Here is an 18,039-nt window from a genome sequence, read left to right as displayed (position 1 = left end):
TGCATTTTGAAGCTGAGATTACATTGCAGCTTTCAAGCTAGATATGTTTTATATAAAATAATTATGCGGTCTTGTGTTTAAGATACTCACTCAAGTTTCAGCCTTTGGTCTAGGAAATGCTTATTTCCCAAAGTGGAACAATGTCCCTAGGAGAGATTCATACCTCAAATAGCCTTATTGCTTCAGGGCTGGGGTGCTGTCCTAGGAGACTGAAAACAGGGCTGTTCCATTCCAAGTGATCTACCCAAGCATTGCAATTTGTGAATAGAAGTCAGAGGTGACAATGGGGCAGGTTGGCATCAGCACTTTTGTAACAATTTAGACTTTCATTTTCTCTGCTCTTTTTTTTTTTTTTTTTTTTGGGGGGGGGGGTACCAAAATGATTCATTTCAACCCAAACAAAATGCAGTGATTTTATCTTTGCTACAGAAAACACAAAAATATATTTGGTTCGGATGCATTTGATTTTTGTCTATTTCTTCTTTTGTTTTGGTTCACCTGGTAAATAATATTCTCAAATATGATTAGAGGAGTTATGCAGAGATTCATTGAGCAGAAACTGGTTCATAATTTCATAAATCTTTGCTCAATTGACTTGGAATTGTCTGTCAAAGCTTTGATTGGCATGACAACATTATGATGCATTTTTGTCCATGGTGACTCATCCAACATCCTTTGCTAGGATGGAAGAGAATTACATTGCTTTTTCATATCTACTGAGGGGTACAAACACCAGGAAGGGATAGGGATAAATTACTAATATGTATGAATCTTTTGCTTTTGTGTCATCCTGACATCCATCATGTCTTTCCCCAAGTTTCTTAATGTCAGGACTCACTAGGATGAAAGTATTAAGTTAAAGGTAACTGGGGATGGAAGCTCTTGCATCACCTTAACACAAAAGCACCACTGATAAGGTTTTGCTTCACTGTTCTGCAATTCAAGGGGACTTTGAAGTCCACATATGTAAATGACCTAAGTAAACTCTGAATGACCACTAAAAATAAACCTGTTTGCTATTTATTATTTTATAGCACTACCGAATATGTTTGTTACTTCAGAGATGTGAAAAGAGAAGACCTCATCCTTAGTTGTCTCTGCAGAGCATTTGCAGACAAAGAAGTCAGCATGCACTGGTACGATCCTTGTTATAATCATACTACTACTCCACTACATTTTCAGAGTAATGAAAATATATTCTCCTTTTGGAATTATGGGATTCAATCCTTTGCCTTGTGTTAAACAGATAGTAGCTCAGACTAAGTGATTTTAGTAATCCTTCATCACTTAAAAAAATGTTAACCAAATCTACTACTACGAGTTACAAAAAATGCCATGGCTGTATTAAGGTGTTTCACAAAAGAACTTTTGAACTCTGGATTATAATGAAAAGCTCATTCAGAAAAGAGCAAAATAGTTAATTTTGCAGTGAGAGTGAAACACGTTCTTTGAATTTCCCAAAGAAGGTTTTCCTGTGGTAAACTCAGCCAGGTGAGATCTCAGGAGGAATAGTAACCAGAAAGTGATTCCTGTGATGTTTAGACTTGCAGTTTGCTGTTTTGAAATGTGCCACATAAACTGACTGACAAAAATGTTTATTTTCAATTAGGTGTCACTGATGGAGCATCTGTACTTCTTTGAGAGGGTGCAGTGCACTCCAGTCCTGCACTGTTATGTTCTGCCACCGTTAATTCAGAAGTCAGTGCTGATTTCTGCTTCACGTTCTCCTATGGCAGCCTTAAATGTCTTTAATTTGCCATGACACAAGATAGGTATCAGTCTATTTTCTTTCCTTTCTCACTGTATCCCAACTTGAACTGAGCTTTTGGAGGGCTCACCCTGTGCTTCCCTTATTATCACATTTAAGGCATCCAGGTGGGGAGACAGAATGGAATAAGACACCAGCCCTCCATCTGTTAAAAAACAAGAAAAAAAAGAGAAATGAAATACAAGGTTTTATTGTTCTTTAAGTAAGAACAGATACAGTCTGTATGTCAAGGCCAAACTATATGCTATTAAATCTATCCTTTGAAGTCTTCCATTGGGCTGACCAAGGATAGATGGTAAACTGTTACCATTTGATATGGGATTAGGTCAAGTCAAAGTTCAAGTTTCAATGTAACAGTGAGAGTCTCAGTTCAAATGTATTAGTTTATATAATGAATAGTACATAGTCAGCATCTTTGCTACTGTTCTGCTAGTGGGGAGATTCATTTAGCCACAGATCTCCACACTCTTTAGAAGTCTAAAATGGCAATACGTATCTGTTCTAACTTAGTATCTGAATATCAATACAATCGTTATTCTTTTGGAGAAGAAAATAATTTAGGTCTAGGATGTACTGGCCTAAAATATAAGACAATTATTTTTTGATGCATTTTCATCAATTGCCTCTGTGTTTCTGTTTTCTTTGCATATTTGCCAAACGCCTATCACATGAATTTATCAGGACATTTAAACTTTTGAAGATACTTCAAGGACAAAATGCTTAAAAGTTTTTATGATGGCTGGATGAAAAGTGGGATGATGCAAAAAACAAGGGTTCCTTTTGTCACTTTTCACTAAGCCTGTAGAATGTAAGTTATACAGAGATATTATAAAATGGCACATATGCATAGCGTCCTAACCATAATGGAAAATGTGTGTCAAGGTAACACAGTTGATTTGGTGACACATCTGTAGCGAGAATGATGTTGCTGTCTGCTGGGAGAGGGAGGGAAGAGAGTAAGACATTCTGCCCCTCTACCCCTTAACATATTCTTATCATGTCTGAGACATATATTTTTTTTTTTAACCTAGGAATAAGGAGATTGAGGTCAAATCTCTATTCTGTGTGCTGCTTTTTAAATCCCCAGGGCATCTGTCCTTTTTTGAGTAAAACGGTGAGTCTAGCCTATAGCAGGTCAGGGAAAGGCTGCAGAGTACTTCCTTCCCTTCAGTTTCTCCTGCCCTTTTCGACTGGCACTGAAGGCCACTGCTGCTTGGGAGCCCCCATCTCTAATACAACAGCCCAACATTCTTGTTGAAGCTGAGTAAGCTTGGTTTTGGCTAGCTAACGACTATGAAGTTGTTCTCCTGTAAGTAGTGGAGTCATAGTATACTACCATGTGTGGGTGAGTGTCCCGTAATCCAGGGGAAAAGTGTGTCTGAGCTGCAGCAACAGCAAACTAGTTGTCCGATATAACAGTTGAAGGGCAAATCTCGCGTTTCCCCTGTTCCAGTCCTGCAGTCCTGCTACTTCCTTTGCTATTTGGTGAGTACAAGGACCACTGAGCTGACTGGACTGACCAAATAGTGAGTCTCCCCTTGAAAAAGACCATCATAGTCATAGTCATAGAGCAAACACCCTAACAATCATTCTTCTTATTTAAGTTTTACAAGAAATATATATACATATATATAAATATAAAGAAATATTTAAATAACTGTATAGATCTGTGCTAGAAAACCTAGGACATCTACTTACAGGTAGTACAGTAGAGCTCCTTCTTACTGATTCAAAACAATCCATCCAAAACACAAGTTGAGGAAAAACTTGTGTTGTTTTTGACTCAGTTACTGTACTCTGTCAGCAGCACATTGCTGGAGACAGAAGGGAAGAATTAATGTCTTCAGGAAGAATACAGTGTCCAAAAGAAACGCAAACACAGCATCACTAAATTTGCACCCCAATCTAGAATGTTAACTGTGTCCCCAGCAGCGTCAAAACAGGTTTGCAAATGCATGAAATGTATAACTATTGCATGTATTGTTGTGATGATGTAATGAAAATAAAAGGCATACCCAGTGACTAATGTTCACTCTGATTGAATACTTATTTCCATTGAATTTTAAACTCACTAGGTGAAAAACTTGCTCAACAACTTCTTTTTTTTTTTCTGGAAAGGATCCCTTTAGAAAGTGTTGTGACCACTCCTTAAATGGTTTTCAGTTCATTGGTCCCCCCAAAGAGTTCTCCAGTTAAGCTCATTCTATTATGCACGTGTGAAATAGTTTTTTTTCTAGCCTGAAGTTTTCTTTTAACCTAAATGTAGATAGCTTAAATTGATATCACCTAGGCTCTTTTACCTTTATGCTGCTCTCCAATAGCCATGATGTTTTGTTTGCCTGTCAGATGGGTGAAGTGTGTGGTTGTAGAATGGTAGTGCTTTTTTGTCTGTGGGGCACGAAAACAAGGGCATATTGGAACCCTGCAGTTACAGGTCTGAACGTTAAAGCTTGATCTGTTCATTTAATGGCAGCATTTAATCCTGGCACAGAAAGGCAATTCTGAAGTGCCTGCGTAGGTTATAGTTCAGTTGAGTAGCTTAGCAGCAGGCTACTTCTAGATCTAACAAAAAAGAGCAAACAGAACAGTGATTTGAATTTGAAAAAAAAAGGGGCGGACACACACCAGAATACAGCAATATTATCCAGAAATCCTGTGTCTTTGCATCTCACGTACATTCTCATTGTTTCTTCACTCCTTTCCTGTTTGCATAGGTGAAATGGATCAGCACTTCATCTGGCAAGTTGTTTTTCTTCCCTTCCTCCTGAAGGGGAGGCAACTCCCTGAAACTCCTGGAGAGCAGACAGAGATAAGAAGCATTAGATGCGGGAGCTGGAGCAGTATCAGAAGACTGAGGCCTATGAAGTCTTTAGCAGGAGAGCACAAGACAGACAAAAAGGCAAATCACACAGACAAGGTATTGAATGGGACAAAAAGATGGGCCTGGAACAACACAAGATTCCCAGCTGGTTGTGCAGACTGACACTCATTTACAGCCTTTGATGTAAAGCCTTGTTAAAACGTGGATGCTCATCTCAGGGAGCTCATCTGTGGACATGAAACAGAACATTTTTCTTCCTGCAGATCCAGGTTTCATAAACGTGACATATACACTAGAAACAGCAATTGTCATCAGCAGTGACCAAACCATTGATAATTGTTCTCCATTGTTATGTTATTGCTTGTTAAAGAAAATGTGTTTTGAATTCAGAAATTTAAAGTGCTGAAGCAGCTAAGCAGCAGAACCAGGCCTCGTCCCCAGTATAGCCCTAATCCAAGGCTGGTTTAACACCCAGTCCAGTTAATTAGTGGGAGAACAGAGAAACAACAGATGATCAATTTGTGCACACAGGTGCTTGCAGAAATGCAGGTGTTTCTAGAGAAATCAGTAAATGTATATAGGAATTGCTTGTTCAAAGACTAAGTGTGCTTGAAGGAGTGTGTGAGTTAAAGCAGGCAGAGATCACGATCCGAGGAGGAGCCTGGAACCGAGGCAGCAACTGGAACAGAATAGATGAATCAACAGGGACAGGGTCAGGTGATGGATTTGCAGAACTGACAAGGCCAAAGGAAACTTCTAAAAACTTCAGGCATTGACTAATGATTTGATAAGTGTATATAAGCCGTGCTGTATCCCTTTGCTCTCTGCCACTCACTGGGGTGGTGGCCCATCTCTGAGTGGCGATTAAAGCAAACCAATTGTAACAAAGTTGTGATTATACCAAACCAATGCTGCCAGCAACTAGGTGAGGTCACCTGATGAGACTTGGACATGGGTAATTCCAGACACAGACCTGAAAGTGCTCTTGCGTTTAAATTTAAAAAATCGCATACTGGTGAGGAAGGTAATGAATTCGGTAAGAATGGAAAGTACACCCAGCACTGAAAGGGAGGCACCCCTTGCTGAGGTTTTAGAGAATTGGGAAAAGATACCCCTGGCACAGGCTTTGCTGAAATGAAAATTCATTATTTTGTGCCAGGAGGAATGGCCATTCCTGACTCGTACTAGAGGAGGACCCATGGATGTGTGGCCTCCTAGAGGAACTTCTAAGCCTCATAAACCAAAAAATTTGAGAATAATTTTAGAAGACTTTGGCAGCCAGGATATTAATTATTATATATTATATATATATATATATATAATATAAATATATAAAATAATATATAATTAAAATACGGTATAATTTGGCACAGCAAAAATGTAAATCACCTAGAAGAAGGGTCCTAGCTAATGCACTGCAAATTATTTTTTTTATTTGTTAGTTGTTTAACTTAATTCTCACCCTCACATACCCTTCCCCTGAGTTGTTTGCCTCAGTATCATGTTTGGAGAGATTCTGTGGATTAGTTAATGAATGTTAACTAGTTATTTTGCCCCTTCCAAATCTTTCATCTTTGTGCATTACATGCCCAAAATGTGGGTGAAAGGACAGGATAGAGGCTTTTCTATTCTAATGTACTTTATAGACTTTCTTTCCAACTAATCACCATCAACAGAGAGAGGAACAAACTCCAAAGCAGGGAACATCTTGAGATTTGCCTGTGGCACACTGTGAGCTCACAGGAATAACTTAATTGCCACTCATCCTCTTGGCTTCATACTACTACTATAGCAATCTCTGGACAACACTGTTTTCTTATGGTACATACGCACAGCTGTTCCAGTACTTCTCTCTCCCCAGATCAGCATGTCCCTGACATCAAGTTAGTTTCAGTTTCCCTTCTGGAATTTAACTACTACTTTTAATTAAACAAGGACCTCACGATGAAGACAGACGACAAGAAGGAGTGTCAAATGCATCTATCAAAAAAAAAAAACCAAACCCAAGCCACTTTCTTGTAGAACTTTAGTTCCTTCATGTTTTAGTCACCAGGAATCAGTGTGGGATGGCACACAACGTATAGTCTAATGCAGTAAGCATAATGCCTTCAAAGACACCATGTACTCCCAGAGGAGTACAATGTCACTTTCCTGACTCACAAGGGAGAAAATGAATTGTGGCAGCTGAACACCCAGCCTTCAGAAAAAGACAGAATGCAGCACCAGCCTGTGGACGGGGCTGCCTGACCGGCGGGACGCGTGCTGCTCTCTGTACACGAGGCCAGCCAGCTCTCCCCAGCCAGCTGCGTGCAGCTGTGCAACACAGGAGAAAACCAGAAGCACTCCAGAGATGAAAACAGCAAATGCATGAAAATTTGTGATGCTATCCCAAAAAATCTGAGTAGGTAAGGCATACTTCAAGGACAAAACTCCATGCTTTTGCTTCGTTGAGAACTCACTGTTACTTCATCTCCCCTCCTCAGGCTTCTGCTCAGCATTTCCAGCAGTATCAGAGGGCTCATTCTGCAGCTGCCGAACCTGGGACAGCTCCTCCGCCCAACGTGGGTTATTCACTGACTGTCAAGTTCCACCACCGAACGAGCTCATCTGAAAAAGCCCAGAACAGCAAAACCCTTGAACCGTCGATGCCCTGCCTGGCAGCTACCCTGACAGCTGCAGCTGCATTTTACCCGAAAGAAGCCTCCTGCAGCATGTGCACTCCCGTGAGGGGCCCATTCTCTCTAATTCCCCCCGGAGCATTTCCCCCCGTGCCCGGCCGACCCCCCCCTGCCGCTCCCCAGGGCACGGACGCCCCCGGCCCCAGACCCGCCCCCCCCCCCCCGGCATGTGGGCACATGAAGGAGACCCCAGCGGGGCACGGAGGGGCTGGGGCAGGTGCGGGGCAGGGGGCAGCTGAGCTGAAGGGGGAGCCGGGAGCCAGGTGAACTCCTGAAATCCCCGTGGGGCCGCGGGACAAGGTGGCACCGTCATTGCAATCCAGGCTCACCAACCTGAACAGGGGGGTCCTAATACCTGCTGGTCATGCAGGAGGTATTGAGGATGCCTTTTCAGGGTGGCCCGAAGCACGCCCTTGCCAAACCAACAAAGCTAAAGAAGTAACCAAAGTACTATTACAAGAAAGAGTACAGAGATTTGGAGTTCCAGCAGTAATCTCATCAGACTGGAGGCCACGCTTCATTGAAAAAGTCGTTCCGCAAGTTACTAAGTTTTTAGGAATAGACTGGCAGTTACACACCCCATATAATCCACAAGCAAGTGGTCAAGTGGAAAATGAACCACCTAATTAAGTTAGGAGGAGCGACCCCCCTTGCACCTGGCACCACAATAAACACCCCGCTTTATAACTTACCCTGAGTTACGGAGTTTAATTCCGCATGTCAGATGGAATAAGCAGCCTTTTTACTAAGCAATTAGTTCTTCACCTACCATTTCCCCAGCTATTCCCTCACCTGAATACGCTCAAACATCGACCTGTAATAAAACTCTTCTGCAGAGCCTTTGTGCCTGCTCTGCAGCCTCAGGATTTCAGGCAGGGAGAGCAGTTTTCTGTTGCTCCTCTCCTGCCCCTCCAAATGCCTTTGCTCCTGTGCTCACTGCCTGCTGCCCGGGGCGGGGCGGGGGGGGGGAGGGGGGGAATGGCTCACTCCCACCCATTGCCCTGCAGGACAGAGAAATCCACCGCATTACAGACAGGGTCGGCCCCGCAAGTCTCTGCCTCCTCTTTCATGAGGTCAAGGGTATCGTAGGGTAAGTTTTCACTGTATTAACATTTCTCTTAATACAGGAGATAGGACTTCAGTAAGTTCCATGCTACTGCCAATAGTGTTGCACTGCAATTAATTTGAGAGAAATCTCAAATAATATCCTGCAGTAGGAGAGAAATTATTTTACATTTGTTTTTTATTATGCTCAACTTATTTATTCAAGATTTTGTCAGCAAGCAAGCACTGCTGTTTTTCAGTCTTTGACAAAGTGGAGCTCTCCTATTACCATTCCTCTGTCAGAACTCCAAGCAAGGATTACAAAGTTTGGGAGAGAAAAAATCCTTTAACAGACTGAACTGACAGGATTTTTTTGTGTGTATGTTTTCTCTTAAAATACAGATATACAGTGAAGGCCTGATGAAAAGGCATATAATAAAAGGATTACCAAAGTTAGCATGACGTTCAAAAAACAATCAAACTCTTTTCTCTTTCTCTAAGCATTAGTTCATATAGTTGCAGTACTTTGAATAAAAATGGATCTTGACAGTAGTCATACTATAAACAGTGGAAATGCTTATTATTTTTCTTGTGCTCACTGGAATCCGTATATAATACAAAACACTAACAGACCACAGAGGATGCCAAGTGATTTGACATAATGAGTAACTGCTTTATCTGTCTTTGTCCAGGTGTTACTGTACAATACAAAATTTGCACGTGAGTCCAAAGAACAGCAGACGTTGATGTTGGGATGCTGCATATTCATTCAGTTGTTCCACTTCAATAATGAGCTAAGTGGATGCCAGGAAGAATTTCTCCAGATAAAACCTTAAATTTACCAGAGGAGGGACCTAATTTGGCAGACTTTTAGTTACCACCCCTTATCCTTTGGTTTTTCCTGTGTTCCCAAAGCCTTGCTGATGTTACAGATTTTTTGTACTTGAACATGATTGTGAACAAGAGTTGGCCATCAGGCCACAAATCAATAGGCAGTACTAATCAGAGCAAGAGTCAAGTTGAAGTTGGTTCAGTCAGATTAAGCTTGCTCTTTGCTTAGCATGGTAAATGTTGATCTGCATCGATCATCAAGCTGTGTTCAGCAATCCTCTCAATTCCTCAGGACCGCTACATTCAAACAGACTTTGTGCAGAAATCTTCAAACAAACAAACCCAAAACCCCCAATCCAAACAAAACAAAACTTTCATCAGTTCCAACTCCCTAACGTTTGGAGATTGTGTTAAGGTATTTTTAGATCTGTGGGTGAAAAATTGGCACAGTGGCGCAGAACACCATCACAGATGAATTATCTTATATGTCTGATTTTTTTTTTTTTTTGTCTGCTTGCAATTTCAGATTTTCCAGAAAGGAAATTGGTTCAGTATCTCTTCCAAACATTCTTGCTGCTTGACACAGTGCTTTGCAAAGAATGACGAAAACACAGTCTATACCATAGGGGGCAGATGATTAAAAAGAAAAGAAGCTTTGATCTGTTACTTCTGTGTCGTTCAAGAGTAATACCACTGAAAATACTACTAAGATGTTACAGAAGTGTATATGAAATCAGAATATGCTACAAATATCAGAGGCAGAGACACAATAAAACATCAAAGAGCAATGAGAAAAAGGGAAAGAGATAAATGTAAAAAGAACTTTTGAGATAGACTAATGTTAGCACAAAGCAGATTAGTAGTTCTTAAGGTGGTGGGAGAAAAGATTCTGTTTAGTAGTATAGCATGTTCCAAAATAGAAATATTTTTGTGGCTACAATTTAAATTCGGTAAAATAGATTCATTAGAGCTATTTGTTCATCTATGTAAGTGCTTTGTGAGCCACGTAATTTTAAAAAAAGCTTGATAGATATCAAATATATCTTGAACCTATGAGTTAGTAAGATCTATCCTATAAGTCACGTATACCTAATTGCATACCCATAGTTTAAACCAAGCCTCATCATTGCTGTTGGGGCAATGCACAGGACCTTAACGAGCTGCAGGTGAAACCCCAGGATGTGTTGTGGAGTTTGTGTTTGCTTTACTGAGTCCATGCTGACTACCCAAACATCCCAGCTATTTCTGCAAAGCAGTGATGGGGTATGCTTCCAACAGAAACCAGTGTAATGGGTATTTTCTAGGGTAACGGAGAGAGCGGCGTGTGCTAATCAGCCGCCACTTTCTGAAACTCATTATAGTTTAACAGCTACGTTGGTGACTGATTCCAAATCTTTAGCTGCTGCTTCTGAAATGCTGAACTGCATTTCAATCTTTTGCACCTTGTTAGCAGCTCCATCTTCATCATGGTACAGGCCAACAAATGCCCAGATACAAAGTTAAATTTCCACTAGTAGATAAAGGAAGCATCCTTTCTTTTTCTTTTTTAAATCTGCAGATCCATTTTTCCAGAAAATACGGTTCTTGATTTCTTATTCCTAATCCTATTAATCAAGTGAAATATTTTCCCCACTCCTTATTCCAACAATTTAAGGAAGTGATCATGAATAATTTTTGCTGGCAACACACATTCCTTGAAAACAGATGTTACTGTCCATATGCCTTTGCAGTAAAATATGTCTACCTTACAGAAAACAGGAAATTAATCTTTTTCATCTTCTCACATTGAGCAAATCTCACATAACAAAATATTTAAAGAGGTACATTGGAAAAGGATCTTGTTGAAGTAGTCCCTTCCAGGAGGAAGTGATCATTACCTGGAGGCCACCCCCTTTATAGAAATATCTATATAGATTTCCACATATGTGGAATATATACATATATATTACACACACACACATATATGTATATTTCCGCAAAGAAATCTACAGGTACATACGGCTTATATCACAAGCACATAAAGGCACAAAAGTTCAAGGGGACAAGGCACTCCCCCAGATTATAATAGCAATGATGGTAGTGAACCTGATTCTAAATACGTTATACTTCCTGAATACTCTAACTTTTTGTAAAACTCCATCCTCATACACGCTTAGGCAATGTTGGCTGCTCTAAGCGACATAGTTTAACATTAGCAAACGTATGCAGGCAGAGTATGAAATTATTGAAGGGGATTCAAGGAAAGAATGGGCTATACTATACAGAAAATGTGGAGAAGTAGGGGAAACATGCAGAATTATTCACAAGGTGAAAAGGGGAAGCTATTTCAGGCACTCTGTTTCAGAGACAATTCAGAGAAATATTTTAACAGTCTGCTTTGATAAATAACATCAAGCATACACACATAATAAGCACACTGAAAAAACATACTCAAACATACTCCTGGAAGAAGATGTATTTTGGACTTTCATACCTCAAACAGCCACACATACGTGAGTAATTACATATGCATTCTCAACTTCATATACGTTCTGCTGTGTTTTGGAGATTTACCTGATGAACTCACTATGAAAAAAAGGTATCATATAGGGGCTGGGATCTGATCTTTATTGTTTATTGTGATAACACAGTGTATTTTCACAGAGGTGTCTGGTTTTGCACTTTCTTAAAGAAAATCTCCAAACTATTTCGACTAATTTTGTTTTTCTAATCATCCTTTGTTACGGCTTGTAAACAGATCCCTAGCTCCAAACATAATTTAAATATATTGGGCTGCAAGTTCAAAATAATCATAATAAAAAAAAAAAAAAACAAACAACCAAAACCCCCAAAAAACCCCAAAACTGCAAGGAAGGAAAATTGAATTTCAGATAGTCTTTACTTACTACTAGACAAGGACTGTTCATCCAGCTTTGAGCAGAATAGTGGAGTAGATGGCCTACTGCAGTTCCTTCAAACCTGAATTACCCTATATTCTTACAAGATTCTTGGTTTTGGGTATGTCTTCAGAAGTCCCTTATGATTTAATTTACATGGAATATCTTATTACTGGCTTCCTTCAGACTGAGTGGAAAGTCAATGGCTTTGTGACCTATAAAATCACTCTCAATGTATTGTTGGAAATTATTTTAATCAGTTCTCTGGGATGTACATCTTATTTTTCTTGGATGAAAGCCCATGATTAGGAAAAAAAAAAAAAAGACATGGACCTGGAGGAATAAAGGCTCAAAGTCTAAAACTCATAATAGAAGAATGAGAATTCTTAGCCTGTACAGACTACTCTTTAAGTGTGGTTCTCAAAGGATATGGCAATGAGAATTCTTTAACCACTGTGCCTGAAGCCAAAAAACCCCCACAACAAAACAGGTTTATTAATATGCAGACTTCCCTCAAACACTGCATTTTGATGCAGTTTACACTGTATACAGAAAAGTTATTTAAGCTGTTATTAGCAGCAGAACATATATTAGTGCAATTGTATATGACTTTACCTTATCAGGAAATGCATAACTAAAAGCAGCAAAAGCTATAGTTCAGATGGCTACTTAATTACTTGCTATGAATAGATCAATAAACAGCTTTGATTCTGATTTGTTTGAATATGTTAATTAAGCAATTTATCCCTGAGCAGGAGTGATTTTGCAAAATGCCATGATCCCCAAGAGACAAAAAGGTGCAAAAAGTTGAGTTGCACTATTTTCTGAATTTTCTGTTCTCTCTGATGCAATTTTATACAAAAGGGCTAGTCTATTCTAAGTGGTTGGTTGGACATCTGAAAGTTGTAACAGAAATGTTTCAACCTAGAAAAGCACCAGTGGTCAAGGCCACAAATGCTATCCTGACCCCAGGAAATCTACAGAGGTTTTACCACTGGCTTCAATACAACCAGGATTCCGCTTCCTAAGGAATACAAAAATGTAGATTTTATTTGATTTTATTTTATTTTTTTCATTTGCTTGTGTGGGCACCATAATGGAAAAATTTATATAGAAAGCTCTGTGGTGGAAGAAGCCATATGAGCACTTGGAGCGGTGCTGTGAGATGAATAAGGTGTCATATTTAGCAAATAAGGCAATCCTCCGGGGTGGGGGGGAAAAAAAAAAAAAAGAAACAGGTATGAAAAATTAGTTCCTTAGCTTAGAAGCTATAGACTGAAACCAAGAATACGTAGCTTAGAAAGAAAATGTATTGGCCTCTTCCCTATGAACACACAAGTCATTGCTGTACTATATGTACAAACTGTTACAGGTGTTATGCAAACACTGCGGTGCAATTTTTTGTTACTGTCTAGCTTAAAATGCTTTGTTGTTTCTTTCTCTCACTTAAAGAAAAAAAAAAAAGAAAAAAAAAACCAAAACCCACAAACAACCCATCTCAGAATGTCTCCAGAAACCTACTTTCCAGCCCAAAAACCTGGCTTAGAAGGAGTTTCTAAGACAATTTATCTTTCCATATAAAAGGTGAAAATGTGGAAAGGTATCTGCAAAATACACCCAACCATTTCTAAGAAGCTTAAAAATGCAAATATCTGGAACTGACTATTCCTTAAAGAAATCTTCAGTAAGTTATTATTTTGTGTGCTGCTTAATTGGTCTTTTAAATCTAGAAGCTAGGGCAAACACCTGGAATTACAGTATATATTTCTTTTATTATAATATAAATACATCCTAACAAGTACAATTTGGTCCTGAAATAATAGTCTTATACATTTAGAGGAGAATCTAGAATCTAACCCTGTACTCGGTGCAAACAACGAGCTTTCTGTGAAAATTATCTCCAGCTCTGTCCCCAGGTGAATTCAACTTCTAAATACCTGCCAAAGATACATCCATATACTACTTTTTTGAAACATATGCAAGAGGGGAGCTTGTATACATCAGCAGAATCTAATCACAATACTTCTAGTTTATTAACATGATTCAGGATCCTATATGTTAAGGCCCAAGAAAGAAGAAAACATTTTCCACTTGCAGAGTCTCTGTGCTACGCTAAATTAAGCAAAATAATAGCAACAGAGACAAACCATGCGTTAGAAATAGTCCACAAACAGCAGGGAGGAGGGAGAGGAGTAACAAGCATTACAGTATCTATTAACTAACGGAATGCTTATGGAAATAGGGATAAGAGGCACATGCATGCACTCTGCTGAAAGGGAAAAGAGAAATAGAAAGAGCTGTGCAGCACATCCTGCATAGGCAATGTCCCTGGTGTCCCAGAGGGAGTTGGCCATGGCTTTGGGTAGAGTGGTGGAGATGGAGCCCAGGTCGAGCAGTGAGAGACTGAAAAGAAAAAAATACATGGGGGTGTAGAGGTGGTGGTCACAGCTTACAGTGATGATGAGGCTGTTGGCCAGGAGGGCAGCCATGTAGATGCCCAGAAAGAGCCAGAAGGTCAAGAGCTGCAGCTCCCATGTGTCTCCAAAAGCCAGGAGGAGGAACTGGGTGGTGCAACTTATATTGGACATCTGCTGCCTCCAACCATAGGGTCCTGTTCATGGAGCAAACATAGTGACAAGTCAGGAAAGACTACCGTGAGCCAAGGTAAAGCCCTTTCTCTTAGATCCGACCCCGCTGCCCCATGTCCCCCCCTCTGCCATTCCTAGGAGAGCTCCCTTCCGAGCCGTGGCTGGAGCTGTGCTGAGTGCTGGCCGAGTGTGCTGTGAGGAGCAGGGGCTGTGCCCGCTGGCTGCCCAGCAGTGAGCCCTGCTCTGCAGCAGGGGCTTCATGGGAACCGTGGGGGCAGGGGCCACTCCTGCCCTTGGACTTGGTCAGACCCAACTGTTCCCAGCGCAGAAGGGCCTGTCAGCATCTGCTCTGCCCGTGCTGAGCAACGTCCATGGCCAGAGTCAGGTCAGGTTTTTATGCTGTGCTCAGGGAGAGCAGAGTGAGTGCTGAGAGGCAAAGGGACTGTCTGTGCCTTAGGGCAGTGTGAGGGAATCTGGTGTGTCCCTCCAGCTCCTTCTCAGCTGCCCAGCTCTGCTGGATGAGGAGGTACCAAGGAGCCTGGAACTTATGAGCTAAAGGCTGTGATAGCTTATAGAAGAGAGAAAACTTGTGTATTTTCAGGGAAGGCACCTGCATGGTAGGGCACAGTGGGTGGTGCCCCATCTACCCTGTGTTAGTGTTCTCCTCAGCATTCCTCCACTGCCCCAAGCCCCCTCTGTCCCTATGTCTCCATCCTGCGGCTTTCCCTGCCAGCAGCTCTTTCTCTGGCCCCATGGTTCTTCCCTGCCAGCGCTCACAGAGCCCAGCTCAGCCCCTGTGTGCCCAGCTCTGCCCTGCAGCTGCTCCCTGTCTGCACGCCTGAAAGAACAACAGGTCACCCAAATCCTGATGGAAAAGGAAAGGATATTTTAATGTGGAAGCTAGTGGGGAGTGAAGGCACTTGCTGAAATTCCTGGTAAACCTGTGTAATGCTTTAATAGTCTGTGCCCCTGGTCTGACCTCCACAGCTGAGTTTCCATTCCTAACAAGCCAAGACACAGAGAAGTGGACGCACAGATTCAGGAAAGCACAGAGTGAAGCAGGGAACCCCTGCAATGAACATGCTCATGACAAGTCCCCTTGGAAATGACCTGGGCCTGAGCTGGAGTTGTGAGTACCTCTGACCCATGCAGCACCCGATCACCAGCACAAGGACCTTGCCCTCAGTAGGGTTGCTCCTTCCACCCACAGCTTCTCCCCACAGCCCCACGGGAGCTCCTGGGCAGGGTGAGAGCTGCCCCTGGCAGGCGGCAGAGCCCCTGCCCCAGCACACAGCCCCCTGGGCTGCAGGGACCCTGCTGGCAAGGACAGCCCTGGGCACCCCTGCCCGCACAGCCACCTTCACAGCCCTGCAGCCGGCCCTGGCACAAGGCAGCCCCAGTGGGACTTCTGGTACCATTTAGGAATATTTTACATACCCTGTGGTTTCACTTTGTCCGTAGGAGTCTCTTCAAGGCAATTCTCACTTCCTTATTCCTCAGGCTATAGATGACAGGGTTGAACATGGGAGTCACAATTGTGTAAAACAGGGCAAAGTATTTATCAGTGTCTACGGAATCCTTTGACCGTCGCTTTAAGTAGACGACTGTGGCTGAGCCATAGAAGAGCATCACCACCCCGAGGTGTGAAGAGCAGGTGGAGAAAGCTTTGTGTCTGCCCAGAACTGAAGGCATTTTCAGAATTGCCCTGATAATTGCAATGTAAGAAACAAATATGAAGGAGGCAGGAAGGACTGCAAATACCACGATGATGGTGTACAGCATCACATGGTTCCAGAAAGTGTCTGCATAAGCCAGTTCTAGCAGGGGGGGGACATCACAGAAAAAGTGGTTAAGGTCATGGGATGCACAGAAGGGTAAAGTGAACACCTAGTAGGTCTGTCCTACTTGCAGTGGTACGACAGCCACCCATGACCCCACCACCAGTCTGATGCAGAGCACCCTGCTCATGGTCAGGGTGTAGTGCAGGGAGTCACATATGGCTACGTAGCTGTCGTAGGCCATGGCAGCCAGGAGTAGTCATTCAATGCTGCCCAGCAAAACCAGGAAATACAGCTGGGCAGCACAGCCAAGGAAGGAGATCCTGCCATCTTCCCTCAGGAAACCCACCAGCATTTTTGGCAGAGTGACCGACGTGTAGCAGATCTCCAGGAAGGACAAGTTCCTCAGAAAGAAATACATGGGGCTGTGAAGGCTTGAGTCCACCACTGTAATGAGAGCAGTCAGGCTGTTCCCTATGAGGACCACAAGGTAGATTACCAGGAGGACTGTGAAGCACAGGACCTGCAGGCCGGGCAGGTCAGAAAACCCCACAAGAATGAATCTAGATCCAACAGTGTGATTCTCCAAGCTTTTTCTTCGGGGCATTTTCCCTATACAGAGCAATCCAAACAACAGGCTCTTAGAGGATGCTGATGGCCTGTCCACCATCACATACGCTTCAAGCCTAGAGAAAGACTCCAAACACCAGCATACACGTGATTGCAGGATTAGGTGAGGTTGACCAAGGCCTGCATGAATGTTAGGGAATCTAACAGGGGTTGCTTGATGCAGGGAGCTTTGTAAAGAGAGGGGAGAATGGAATCCTTGAGCCTCAATGACTAGGTTTTGTCATCAGGAAAAAAGAAACTTGACTTCTTTTTAAAGGTGATTTTATTAAATAGAAGACCTGGTGACTGATGAGAAGAAAGGAATTAAATAGATATATACTAGCCCCTTCAAGAACAGTCTTTCTTACACTCCCTGTCCAGGTCTTGTAAGAGCTGCATTTAACATCAGAACATGCAGAAGAGATAGGGTGAAAAGGAGGATGGGGAGGAAAAGGGGGAAGATAAAGCAAGGCAAGGCTGGGTAAGGAGAAGCCATCAAAACAAAGCAAGGCAGAGTATGACTTGATTCTTAGACCTGAGTGAGAGACATGAATCCCAGCTCTCCTCACATGTAAGGGCTCATCCCCTGATGCTGTGTCCACACACTCAAATATCTGGGAGACTCATTTAAATCTGAATCATTCCTTTTTGCATGGTGACATGTGAATCTCCTCAGAAGTAAAATGCAGTTCTATCTGCCAATGAATCCAGTGACATTGATGCATCCGCAGAACATCTTAGGTAGGTAGATAAGCAGCAGCTGATGCATACATCACAAGTTTTCAGGGTGCTTAAAGACATTTTTTTCAATCAGTCAAAATGCTTCATGCAGTTTTCAGTCATACAGAAAAGAAAGAGATTAAAAGTGGGTGACCTCCCCACAACACCCAGTTTTTCCTGAGTAGGTCATGCTTTTAGAACTTCTGGAGTCCTGAATCATTTTAAATTTGCTGCTCTGTCTCCTGGATTTACAACAGCTTACAAAACCAACCGAGGACCCATTTGCTCCAATCCCAGCCCTGCAATGCTTCCCAGTCCCCTGCAAG

The 18,039-nt window shown here is 42.0% G+C and overlaps 1 pseudogene; it reads right to left on the bottom strand.

Annotated features, from left to right (window-relative positions):
• Positions 1-16,052: 16,052 nt before the first annotated feature.
• Positions 16,053-16,991, bottom strand: LOC102051398 (olfactory receptor 10AG1-like; annotated as a pseudogene).
• Between the last annotated feature and the right edge of the window lie 1,048 nt (positions 16,992-18,039).

The sequence above is a fragment of the Falco cherrug genome, chromosome W, assembly GCF_023634085.1.
Source record: "Falco cherrug isolate bFalChe1 chromosome W, bFalChe1.pri, whole genome shotgun sequence".
In the NCBI taxonomy this organism is placed as follows: Eukaryota; Metazoa; Chordata; class Aves; order Falconiformes; family Falconidae; genus Falco; species Falco cherrug.
This window is presented reverse-complemented; position numbering and strand designations above follow the sequence as displayed.